The sequence below is a fragment of the Apodemus sylvaticus genome, chromosome 21, assembly GCF_947179515.1.
Source record: "Apodemus sylvaticus chromosome 21, mApoSyl1.1, whole genome shotgun sequence".
NCBI lineage: Eukaryota > Metazoa > Chordata > Mammalia > Rodentia > Muridae > Apodemus > Apodemus sylvaticus.
The window spans coordinates 49,071,218-49,084,634 of NC_067492.1; the positions used below are offsets into that span (position 1 = coordinate 49,071,218).

The window sequence follows — 13,417 nt, forward strand, 5'->3', positions numbered from 1 at the left end:
AACTATGCATGAAGGGTGTTATAGAGGAGTTTTCTATGGAAATTAAATCATCTAATCACTTAAAAGTATAACAGTTGAAACTTGGGGACTAGGAAGAGATAATGTGCCTAAAGGAAAGTTTGCAGAGAGCAGAGACATGACCAGTAAATGTGATCACTATGAGAAGTACAGCAGAGTTATGCATCTAGAATCTTAAATGAGATCATAGCAACCTAGGGGAGGGGTCTCTTGCAGGCCTGAGAAAAAGATAACACTCCCAATTCTATAATGCAGACTCCATGCTCCCTTGAGGAAATAGTAGGTCGGTCCTTATAAGGAAAATGTTACCCAGGAAAGTGAAAGGCAGAAGTACTCATGGACTTGATATGACAATTTGAAAACTGAGATCAGGAGAAGTTACTGTTAGCCAAGACTATAATAAAATAGGAAGGGATAAAGTAGGAGCCTGGACCTTTAGGTGGAGCACTGAAGAGACATGTTTGTGAGCACTGGGTACTGCCTGCTCTCCTGACTCTTCCACGTTGCTCTATCATTCTGCAACACACAAGGCACACAGAGGAATGGTGGATGCATGCCTCCTCTTTGAGATATTTCTACAATCTACTAATCTTGAAAAGTACAGGGAGGATGTGGAAGTTTGGTTCCATGGTGTCATGCTTGCCTAGCATGCACAGCGCCTTGGGTTCAAGCACTAGCACTGTAAAAGAAACAAAACACGGATATTTTAAAAATAGAACACAAGACTCACGTATTTCAGTGGAACTTGGAATTAACAGACTATGAGAAACTTGGTATGATTATCTTTGAAGAGAAAATGACACCAAGGCCCAGAAATGAACCAGAAACGGACCCAGCTCTCAGATAACAGGTCCTTGTTCTAGAATGAGTTTTCGTAGCATCCTCCCTTTAGCCTTTGACATTCTTGTCTATCGCTAAAGTACCATCTAAAACTAAGAACTTCCATTGAATGTTAAAAAAAAGTTTTGAAATTTTACGACTTTTTTTCTATAACATCTTCACATGGCAGATTAGATTTTAATTAAACAAACAAATAAAACCCGTAAACCCTCGAACCCCAAACAGTTCTATAACAACTTTCACACCAGAGTTATTTTTCCTTTTGGAGACAGGGTCTTATCTATCTCAGGTGACCCTGAACTCACTGCAAGGCTGAGAATGACCTTGAACCTGAGATCCGCCTACTTTACCTAGCCCAGCCGGATACTGCCAGCTGGGTCCATGCATTGCTGAGAGTTGAACCCAGGGCTTCTTGCTTGCGAACCAGTGATCTCACACTTTAGCACCACCCCAAGTTCTTTCATTTTGAATTGAACCTAATGGCTAATATCAGTAGCATCCTGAATGTTGACTGGTTTTCAAATGGCTTCCTCTGTGATCTTTTAAGAACAACATGTAGAAGAACTTAAGACAATGATGCAACAATGAGATTTTAATGTCTATATTTAAATGACAAAGTCTTTTCCTTGATATTTTCTTCAAAGTGTATATTGCAAATATGGTATCTAGCAGTACGTCTCTACTGTGTCTCATGAGCAGGGATGTACAGAGATTATTATATTACCACAGCTTAGTTTATATTTATTTTAAGAAAAAGGCAAGAGAAGTATGGTCTGAGTGGCAAATGTTTCAAAATCCTGCTAAGTGTGGTCACACACTCATTCACACACATACACACACACACACACACACACACACACACACACACACACACACGTATATACACATATACATATCCAAGACCAGTTAGATTTCATGTGCCTGAGAGAAATGAAAGTTGAGGCTTTGATCATATCCTCTGGGCATTCTGCATACAGACATCATCAAGGTTATTAATTCATAGGGCTCACTGAACTACTCACGATGATACATTTCAGGTTCTAAGCAGCATTGACCAAACTATCTGTAGCTTCTGATGATGCACTGCTCGTTTTCTTTTGAAATTTGAATTTTCAAAGTAAGACAGATAACACATTTAATTCAAACACTATCTTGTGCTCTTTACTATGTCAGGAAAGAATAAACGTTCACATGTGACTACTGGAATTTCAGTTTAACTCTACAGAGAAGTTTGCATAGTGCCAGGGTTATCTACAAAGGATATAATGAGGCATGCTAAGCCTTCTCACTCCTGTGGCCTAAAGCAGACACAGAATACATCACACATTTTTTTCATTGCTAGATTCTTGCCTTTCTGATGGGCACGCAACCACACATTTTATCTTAAAATATTTACTTAGTAAAATCACTCTACCCTGAATATAAGGAGAAGCAATGTACAGTGGGAAATAAGGAAAAATCAGTTGCTAAATGACTGACTCCAAAAGGAACATGGGTGAAGTATCACAGTCAAGGGAGCTATGGCACCTACACACTCATGCTGTCATTGTCTAAGACATCTCATAGAGCTAGATCAAGCCATGACTTGACTTAAGAAATCCATCTATATGATGAGTTGTCTTCCGTGATCAGAAAGGAACACCAGGCACTAAGGCATGGAGGGACTGGGAACTCACTTTATGCCTGAATAATATAAAAAAATCATGATACAACTTCACTGCTACTCCTTGCCTACCTTCCTAATGGCTTGTAGAGGTCAATTTCATGACTCCTTTGGTTCTAGCATGAAGAGAAGTGAAGATATACCTGTCATTTGTATGATGTGCATTGAATAAGCACCGAACCTGTATGAAGTGCACAGTACAAATAGAAAAGTTTCCTCTTCAGTCTTCCAGAACACTGGTTTTCAGTACTTAACTAACATTACCAGCACTGCAGCTGGGTCTACACTCAGCCCTGCACCCCTCTGTACCCCTCTCCATGCCCCCTCTCTCCATACCACACTCTCTGCACCCTCTCTCTCTCTTAGCCCATTTTTCTGCCTACTCTCTGCATCCTCTCTCTCTTAGCCCCTCTCTCTGCCCACTTTCTCTGCACCCTCTCTCTCTTCACCCCTCTCTCTGCACCCATCTCCATGCCCCTCTCCCTACACCCTCTCGCTACACCCCTTCCTGCCCCCTCTCCCTACATCCTCTCTCTGCACCCATCTCCATGCCCCTCTCCCTACACCCTCTCGCTGCACCCCTTCCTACCCCCTGCTCTTTGCACCCTCTTGCTGCATCCCTTCCCACCCCCACTCTCTGCACTCCCCTTGCTTCATTCCTTGTTCTGTCCTCCACACACCTCTGCCCTCGTCATGTCAAATAGAACTTCGGAGTCCTTTTTTCCCCTGAGAAGTACTGTGAGCATTTCCTCACTAGTCTCTGTTCTTTTATTAATGTAATAATCTTGCCTTTGTTTAAATGCTTCTGGCTGCTATTCTGGGACCTCTTTACATTCTCGTATGCTGTATTAGTCTGGTGTCTATGCTGGAGTTCCTCACATGGCATCTCTGTAGTCATTCACCAAGTGAATAGAAAGTGCTTAAAGCACTGAAAACAACTCTCAGCCCAGCTTGCCACTGCTCTTGCCTTACTCTGGCTTCTTGGACAATTTATTTCACCACATTCTTCCTTGGAGATGTTTCTGTATATTGAAAGGATGCTAATTCCCATTTCTTAAACTATGCCAACAACTAAATATATTAACCTGCGCTACGTTTTAGGTGTAATGTTGGAAGCAGGATGTATTACTGCAACTACAGACTCTCCTGGTGACCACAAGCAAAGGTAAATGTATGCCACACCTTCTAAAAGGCCACGGAAGCAAGACCTATTCACGTTTTGTCTGTGATATATCCCTTCATGTGGAACAGAGAGCAGGGAGACTATAGAAGAAGCAGATATGCAGAAATAGTTCTCAACACCACACATATGCAACTTACAGACCAAAGAAGGAACACAGGGAAGTAAATGCATGAAACTTTCAATGAACCAAGGCTCCACTGGGTAGCGGGTCTGGCTCTTGGATCTAAAGAATACAAACAGGAAAACAAGGATCCATTTATCCTGGCACAGCCAACTGATAAGTCTTCTGTCTTGATGCTCACAGGCTGAATTCCTTCCTCCAGTAATCTGAGTGTCAGGATGGGAGCAAATCATGAGTTTCCTTGAGGTTCACTCTCATGGAAAGGAAGAATAAATGATACAGAAGAGAGAGAAAAGGAAGAGGCATGAACATGCATGTCCCTTGGCTTTCATGGACTCCATGTTGATCTCCATTTCTACTGATGTCAAACACAGAACACTGTCTGAAAACTAAGCAAATATCAAAGCAGTAAAATTATGATCTCATGGGGCACCTAGCACTACTCCATGGATTCGCTATTCGATAGGAATTGAAAAGATTTGCATGTTAAAATAAAAGGAGGAAGGGAAAAAGAGTGAGAGGGAAAAAAGAAAAAGAATAAGGAAGGCAGTAGGGAGAGAGGATTCTAAATGAAATCAAAGACAATGGCCAGGGATGTGGACTGTCCACGAATGTCAGCAAAGCAACTGATACGATGGACGCAGCACATAGGTGTGCTGTTGTCTAATGGAGGCATTCACAGGAGGCTCTGATTATTTCTGCCTTATGTGAGGCATGGTTTTTAACCCAAAGAGCAGCACAAGAGGAGTTGTTCTGTGACACTGTGAACTGACAGTGTCACTCAATGAACCAAACACTGAACACCCACTGAGTGAGGCTCAAAGCGCTGTGTGCAGTTCAGCAGCCTTGACTGTAAGTACAGCTTTCAGCCTGGGTGGAAGAATCCATGACATCATAACATCTGCAAGAGCCAGTTTGAATGAAAAGATCAATGAATCTGTCTTTGAGTCTGCCTGTGTTGGACACAATCATTAAACACAGTCTTTGTGCTTTCACTGGTGACACTGTGCTAGGTATCGGGGTATCGGGGTATATTGCAGGATTTTCTATGTCCAGTCATATTAGGGCAGTGGAAATCCTGCTAAAACTTCTTGAGTTGTTGTTGTTAGTGGTTTTTGTAGGGTTTTGTATGTTTAATCATATTAGGGAAGTGGAAGGCCTGTGATTGGACAGGAAAAGGGAGGCAGAGCTAGGAGTTGGGGGGACAGAGGTCCCAGGAAGAGAAGGGAAAAGAATAGAGATGGCTTCAGATGTGGGCCAGTGTGGCATTTATTAGCCACAGATAGCTATGTTTTTATAAGGTTAGAGATATTGGGATAAAGCTTTTATCATCATCAATTCACTCTTAAATTACTGTATTGGCATATTGTAAATTGTAATATTATTTATATATAAATCTAATTGGCTAATTAAGCTTTAAGAGTTTTGATTTACTTCGTTATTGGAATGTGGGTCTACCAATTACAGGGGTTTATGGTGGAGAGGAAACACTGCTGAGATACTGTGGGAGGGATCTGGGAGAACAACGCTGAGCAGGACACCGACGGGACATGGTTTTAGGGCTTGGCTGGGCAGGAAAGATGGCCGGTCAGCTCACTTTTTTAATATTTCACACAACAGGTGGCATCCAACGTGAGGCTAGACACAAAAACACTAGAAATTTGAGATTATTAGCCTGAAAGTTAGAGTTTTATTTCATTTTATTCTTTTCATTGGGTTAAGCAAGTAACTGAGTAGCAGCAAAAGTGAATCACGTGACTCAAGCGCAGGAAGTTGTAAGAAAGCAGTACAAGTCCACAAAGCTAGCATCTGGTTTGCCTTCCTGCTGTTTCCCTTCTAGTGCCTCCTAATATACATCAAGGTTGAGTGCTAAGCACCAGCCAGTCTGTAACTGGAGATACCAAGCAAGATAGAAATTGTACTGGAAAAGGAGATTAGAAAACTGGAAGATAAAGAAGATGCATTTGAAATGTGGAGAATCGTTAAAGCACGTCCAGGGCAGCACAGAGATGGGGAGAGTTGAATTGTTTCTGAAGCCTCAGATGGTAAAACCACCGTTTTACCTAACAAGGATAATAAAACCTCCTGGAACTATGCCCTATGGAGAAGGAGAGGCTCGTCTGGGAAAGGGCTTCAGTAGGTTGGCATTGCGGCTCTGCCGCAGTCTCGCAGAGGCCCCCTTCACACCCTCACTGGTGCTTGCTCTGTATGCGTGAGTTCACTATTTCTCTTTTCCTCCTTATTTGCTTCCATGTCGATCCTTTTGCTTTCTTTTCCTCGTCTCAGGAAACTATTTTCAATTAAGATGTCTAATTATATTCCAAATTTGAAACACTTCCCCAGTAGAGAGCAAGCAACAAGAGGAATAAGGAGAGGGAGCTGCCTCTTGTCTTCCGTGGAATGAAACAGAATTTTGGGGAATTATTTGTGATTTTCTTCCTCCTATCAAGTAATCATCAATTTAGTTGAAAGATGCTGAATTCATCCATAAAAGTCCATGGCCTTCCGTACAGAAGTGATAAACTTTCTCTTGGTAAAGTGTAAATGAGCTCTAGATCTCAGAGGCCTTGGGACTTCTGCTGCCTCGTGTAGGAAATCCCAGCATACACAAGGATTCTTTAACATGCAAATAAGCATTGCTTTACTCACTTGCCCCACTGCAAGAAGCTTGCTTGATCTGAGAAATGAGGGTAGGCTTAAACTATGAGAATTTTAAAATTAAGACTAAGCATTTTTGGTGGAAAGGAATGAGTCAGGATCGTTGAGATGCAAACAGTAATTCTGTGGTTTTCCTGTGTTGATCTGACTTTAAAGACCAGCATTGCTAATGCTGACATTAAAAATTATTTGTTAAGCTCTTATTTCTGAGATCCTTATTTCCACCTAAGGCTATCTCGTCACGTTCAAATATACTGAATAGTTGAAGCAACTAGCCATATAATCTAGTCGAGAAAACTCTGTGCTCGATGAAGCTAAACCACCAAGGTGAGGAGATATCCTGGCTCGAATCATCTAGTTTGTAGGAAACTACCTTTACTGGTTTAATATTCATAAACATAAGATGTCCTGGTTCTTAAAAGCATGCTAGGCTCAGCTATAAAGGAATGTCTTAAAACAGATCCCAAGAGAACCTAATGAAACAGCTCTCACTGCAGTCTCACAAATAGATTTGGGAAATATTAAGGTAAGTAGCACACATAAATGCACAATATTAAATGTTTGAGTTCATGTCAGCACATACATGTCTGCTGATATGTGCGTTTGTGTGTGCGTGCATGTGTGTGTGTGTGTGTGTGTAGTGTGTTGGAGTGATGTTTTTATACACTATGTAAATACTGTCTCTCTATCATACAAATGCTGATTTCTAAACCAGCAGCGATCTGATTACAGGCCAGAGTTTGATATTGATAAGCCTCACTTGCCTCAGTGTTTTATAAACACTCCCTCTCTAAACTGATTGGTAGAATAAAAATCTGATGGACTACAGCAAAGTCAGGAGGTAGAAGATGGGACTTTCAGGAAGAGATAGGATCCTGGGAGAGGAACTAACAAGTCACATGGCAAGCATAGGATGGAATAAATGAGTTATTAAGTTACAAGCTAGTTGAGAATGAGCCTAACTATAAGGCCTAGGCATTTATAATAAATGTCTCCCTGTCATTATTCAGGATCTGGTGGTCTCAAACAAAGTCCTGTAATAGAGAGAGAGAGAGAGAGAGAGAGAGAGAGAAAGAAAGAGAGAGAGAGAGAGAGAGTCTGTGTGTCTGTGTGTATCTGTGTGTCTGTGTCTCTGTGTGTGTGTGTTGATTTTGCATTTTATATAATATATAAAAAGTCTACGCTGTTAATCTGTGCTTAAAGCAACAGATAATTTCAGTCTTCAGATACTTCCAAACTTTCTTTACCTCAAACCATGCTATGCATAATATTACAATGAAGTAACATCCAAAAGACTGGACTCATTGGACATTTCTCTGATCAGCAGTGACCCAATTTCACCATAATTCTCCAGATGAAATGCAAAGATTGGGGGGAAAGGGAGAGATGCGAAACCATCTCTATGCAGGGAATCAAGGGAAAATCCATAGGCCAGGAACAGCAACAAAAATAAAGCACATGTTAAATTTGCCAAGGCAAACTGTCCAGCAGCCTCATAATAGACACTAAGGCCTGCCATGCCAGGCGGGTTTCCTTCTTCGTCACAGACTTAGCCCATGTCTGTCTGCCACAGTGATGCTCTCCTAGAATTAGTTTATTTCTAATTTGTTAGTCCTTTAATTTCCCATCCCCTCTTCCTTTCTTTCCTCTACCTTTCTTTTCCTTTTATTCTTCTTTTTGTCCTCCTCATTCTCTTCCTCTACTTCCTCCTTCTTCCATTTTTATTTCATGCTCCTCAATATTCCTGAGTATCTTTGTGCTCACAATTCAGGTCTTAATTTAAAAGTCACCCAGAAAGTATACACTACGTTTCCAAACTCAGTAAACTCTTCCATTCTTTCTCAGTGTATTGCCCTATTGAATGCTACACATTTCCTTAATAGCATTTAACCATAAACTCTTCTCACATATGGATATTTGTTTATGTCATTTTTCCCACTGGACATTAAGTCCTGTGAAGTCAAGAATGGACATGTCTGTGTTGTTCAGTCTTGTAAACGCTTTTCAGAGGCCACTTGCTAATGGGTAATGAGAGTTTGTTAATTTTCACATCGCTCTCTATACCCAGTGTATATGAAGCTTCCAAATATTACCCTAATATAAACAAAGCAATTCATTTAGCTTCATAATATGCTTCACTGTCTTTCAGTATGCATTCACACCTAAGTCACCAAACAAGCAGTGCTAGAAAACCAACTGTAAACAAAGAAGTGACATGCTTGAACAGTTACCAATGGAATGCTCATTACGTATTGTCATGGGGAATGACTCCTGTACCTGATAGATGTGTTCCTCAACACCTTGGATCTTTGGTTATTGTTTCTCTGGTTTTAGGGCTCTGTAAAGTACAAAAGAACAAAGTTTTAGAATGTTGTATTTTACACACACACACACACACCTCATCCTAATAAAGTACCTATCTATGAATACATCAAATAAATACACCTACACCGCATTATAAACATGGGGACTCATTACATTGTTTGTAGAACACAACTTCTAGTCTCAGTAAATAAACCCCTTGTAACTCAAAGAGTTTACTAGAATTATCATTGTGCTTTATGTAGTACTCACATATGCCTGGTACTGTTCTTTGCCAGACACTGTTCTATATTGCATAGATTAATTCATTTATTCCTTATAACCACAGGTCAACAGTAGGTCAACTCAGCAGGTCTATATTACGCAAACCCTACACATTCCAAGAATACCTGTCTTCAGAACTAGCCTTATGTTGGCTGCTGGGGGATGACTCATGAACTCTTAAAGCAGTCTGATAAGAAGATCTGGACTTTTCAGATCTTAGTCCCATTTGTACATTGTCCCTCCTCTTCCCAGTATCACCTTCTTCCTCACCTTTCAAACCCTTCCACTACCATCCCTGTCCCATACTCATAGCATCTCTCTACAACTTCTCTCCTCATATCATAGCCCCTTTTCATTTCCTGGTGTTTGTGGTTATTCCAAGTTTTATGCCCACAAAAGACATAAGAAATTGTATTGCATTATAATTTACATAAAATTACATAATACATGCATATGTTTGTGTATGTATATAAAGGCATCACTGTTGCATTTCATTGTTTCAAAGAAGTTGAAAGTGAGTTTCTATTGCTGAAGACACCATACATTTTAGACAAAGGGCTTGAAGGAGTCCAACTGGATCCAACCCAAAATTCTCTTCCCTAAGCACTTGCTTTCATAGTACCAGAAGGTCTTGTGTAAGATGTCAAGGGAGGAAAACATCAATAGTCCTACCCAGCTGCTATACCAAGAAACACAATTGCTAACATAACAAGACATACCCAGGGACAACAATGGCACTTGTATCTTAGGAGTAACCAACACCTAATAACACATTAGATTCAATCAGTAGGAGGGACTTTATGATTTGCACTGGAAACCTTTCCAATGTGTCATAGCTGGGAAGCTATGGAGACTAAAGGAGAACCTAATACTGACATTTCTTGAGTAAGTATCACTTCTACCTCTATTCTAAATGCATATTCTTAGAGCAACGGGTAAATGTAGCTCATGTCTCTCATTAAAGAAGCGTTTGTCTGCAGCAGATAGAAAACCTTTCAGAAAGCATAGCTGGTCAAAATGCAGAGAATGATGGTGGGGTACCCAGCCCAAGTGACATATTTAATCACCTTTCCATACCAAAAGCACTGTGGAAGAGAGGGCAGAAAAGTTATAAGGCCAAATGGATCAGGAAATCTCCTGTGAGAAAATGTCTTCTATATATGTCGGGGAGAAGCATTTGTGAAACTCAGTGACATGGTTGTTTAAACAAGATCTGAAAGATGACAACACCAGTTAACATACAAGCATGCATAAGGGTGATCTCACAACACCCCATCCCTTGAGGAAGAGCAACGGATAATTAATGACTGCTGGGAGAGGGAGAAGAAATCTTCCCCAGAGATGAAAAAACAGTAGTGAATTTAAGAGGGAGTGTGGACATGGCAGAAAAGTTGGAGTTGAGGGTTGATGAAAATATAAGACACTTTATATGAGATGCTTTTAACTAATTCTTTAAAGGCATATCTTGGTAGGCAAGATGCTTTACTCTTTGTGCCATATGACTCCAACTAGTCCAACTACAAAGCATGGCTTAGAAGAAGACCGGATGATGCTATGGGAAAGGAACACTCCAGTCTAGACAGCTAAGGTGAGTCATTCACCTGTTCGTTCATATAATAAGCTAGGACTTTGGAGCTCAGAGCCCCAATGAGTTCCCCTGGTTTTCCATAACTCATCCCTGTTGCATCTTTTTGCTGCGAGCTCTGAGCACAGACTTACATGACTCCATCAGAAAAGATACCAGAAGTCATTCATTCCCTGAGAGCTTCATGAACCTTCTCCTACCATGGATTCAAGTTTGCATCCTTTACTCTTGTAAAATATGTCAAGATTGTCCAGCTTTTCAAAGTATTAGGAAGGCTCTTAGTGCCTACCTGAGAGTGGCCCTGGAAAACATAAGTACTTCTTGACTTAGGACTAGGTATAGGAAAGGAAATGAGCAAAGAAAGGTCATGTGTCACAGTCACAGTCCCGCCATTACTTGAAATCAGTATGTGAATTCTAGCACAAAGTTATTGATCAACATTTTGAACATTTTGCCAATATGTAATGTTTTCTTCAATCGTGTATGTAAATGTGATAGATCCAATAATGGATTGAAGATAAGTGATAGGAAATTATATAAAACATTACAACTGAAGAAAATATAACTCAACAATCAGTTGCTAAGTATATGTAAAACAAAAGGTAATACACAGGCCACATTAAAAATACCTTATGTTTGGTATATTAAGCTTTTATTCTGGTAGATACTACAAAAGACACTCTGGCCTCATTGGTCATGATTGTTATGTATCTAAGATATTAATTTCATGCTAGCACATAAACATACCACAAGTTGTCCATTGTTTAAAGGTTACCAAGAAATTAACATTATACTCCCTGTATATATTACATATGGCAGTGCCCCATCCTTAACATCACAACAAAGTGAGTATCATTTCATTAAAAATTGTGATGTGTTTATTCATACAAATGCAACATAGAGGCTTAGATATAAACACATTCTTGCTGGGCGATGGTGGTACACTCCTTTAATCCCAGCACTTGGGAGGCAGAGGCAGGCAGATTTCTGAGTTTGAGACCAGCATGGTCTACAGAGTGAGTTCCAGGACAGCCAGGGCTATACAGAGAAACCCTGTCTCGAAAAATCAACCCCCCCCCACATTCTCCTGTGATACACAGTGTCCCAACATGTCCTTAAATGGCTTTTTAAGTGCAAGAAAAGAAAACAGAATTGCAGAATAATTGTTCAAGTCCAAAGAACAAAATGTAATGACACAGAAACCTCTATTGTGCCATATGAACCTGATTTTTTCTGGCTTGCTTTGTCCCCATTGTGGTGTCATTCATTGCTTGTCAGTCCCCATCATGTGGCTAGAAGATCTGAGATTGCTTTTTCCATGACGGAGGTCAGTGCATTCTTCGGTCTCTGTCTTCCTTCTCTAGTACAGTCTTCCCTTTACCGTAGATTCCCAGGCTTATGCGGGTGAACCTAACATCAACTCTGCTGGGGACTGTTGTAGTTCCCATGCTGCCCCATGGAAGACACTTGAATTTCATATGTTTGATACTGACCTGAAATAGCTGGCTGATTTGGGGACAAGAGCTTCTTCAGTAAAAGATTTTGGCCTATATTCACCATAGGAGCTGGGAGGGTTGAGTTGAGAAGTGGTCAATGTTCAGAGAGAGAATAAAAGGTCTGATGCCTTGGGGAATCTTGAAATACAGAAGTCTTCCAGGATCCCAGAGGAAAAAAGCCTTTGTTCCCTACGAGGGCAGGATTTATATATCTGTTTCACATGATATCTATATGTGGTCATTGACTGTTATTACAGTTAACCTCTTCTAAAGTAAGGTGAAAAATTCTATCTCTTACAGCAACTTTCTAAAATCTTACTACTACTGTAGCCTAATTTCCATCATTTATTTTAAGAGCAAAGTACAATTTAGCAGTCATGGAGGTTAACCTCAAAATGGTCTTAATTCAACTGTATAATACTTCAAAAATTGTTAGAATTAATAAAACGACTCAAGCATATTCCCAGGATGCAAGGTAAATTTGCAACAATAACTTTTCTATGCAATATTAAGAAATAGAAAGTAAACCATTCAAAATATATGAAAGTGATTTCCCAGTAGTAGCAATAATAACCTGAATTGTTGCTGCAGTAACAACAAAATCAATAAAATAACTTATGAATAGCTGTGTAAATAAAATTATAAAAAGCTGTAAAAAGAACTAAGGCATGATGATGCAGGCATGAGTGGAAAAGTATTTACAATAAAAATATCACTTCATGCACGAATTAATTTCTATTTTTAATACAATTCAAGCAAAAATTCTAATGGGAGTAATTTTACAGCCTGTTAAATTTTTCTGGAGTTCATTGAAGCTGCATATCATAAAGAAAATTTTGAGTAAGGATGCTGAAGATGTTTGCTCTAATGATAAAATATGTCATTGAGATATAACATTTAACACCATACAGAAATGACTCGGAAAGGAATGTACAGATTAATGGTACCATATGGGAATCTGCCAAATGTACTGCCTTATGCATTCTTTCATTCAACAATATGTAGCACCTGACACGTACAACCATGCTACATATGGAAATGACAACGTATTACTTCACCCTCACATTAATTTTGGAGGGGTCAAAATTAATTGCTATTTTCATTAGTATAATTTAATTTAAACTGACACAGACTCCATGGAAACAGACAGAGAGAAACATGAATTAAGGGTGCATTAAAAGTACTACAAATGCGATGGGAGAAAATTGTAGAGGAACTGTGGGGAAAATTGCCTACATTTTAGAAAGAAAAGCAAATGTGTAATATC

General features: G+C 39.8%; 1 protein-coding gene across 10 annotated transcripts in view; it reads right to left on the reverse strand.

The window, feature by feature from the left end:
• Inpp4b (inositol polyphosphate-4-phosphatase type II B) overlaps nt 1–13,417 on the reverse strand; it is a 762,101-nt gene that overhangs the window by 388,399 nt on the left and 360,285 nt on the right. For all 10 annotated transcript variants that reach the window (XM_052167328.1, XM_052167331.1, XM_052167337.1 and 7 more), the window contains one exon: nt 8,761–8,821. The gene's annotated coding sequence lies outside the window, so the exon portion shown is untranslated. The remainder of the gene's footprint in view (nt 1–8,760; nt 8,822–13,417) is intronic.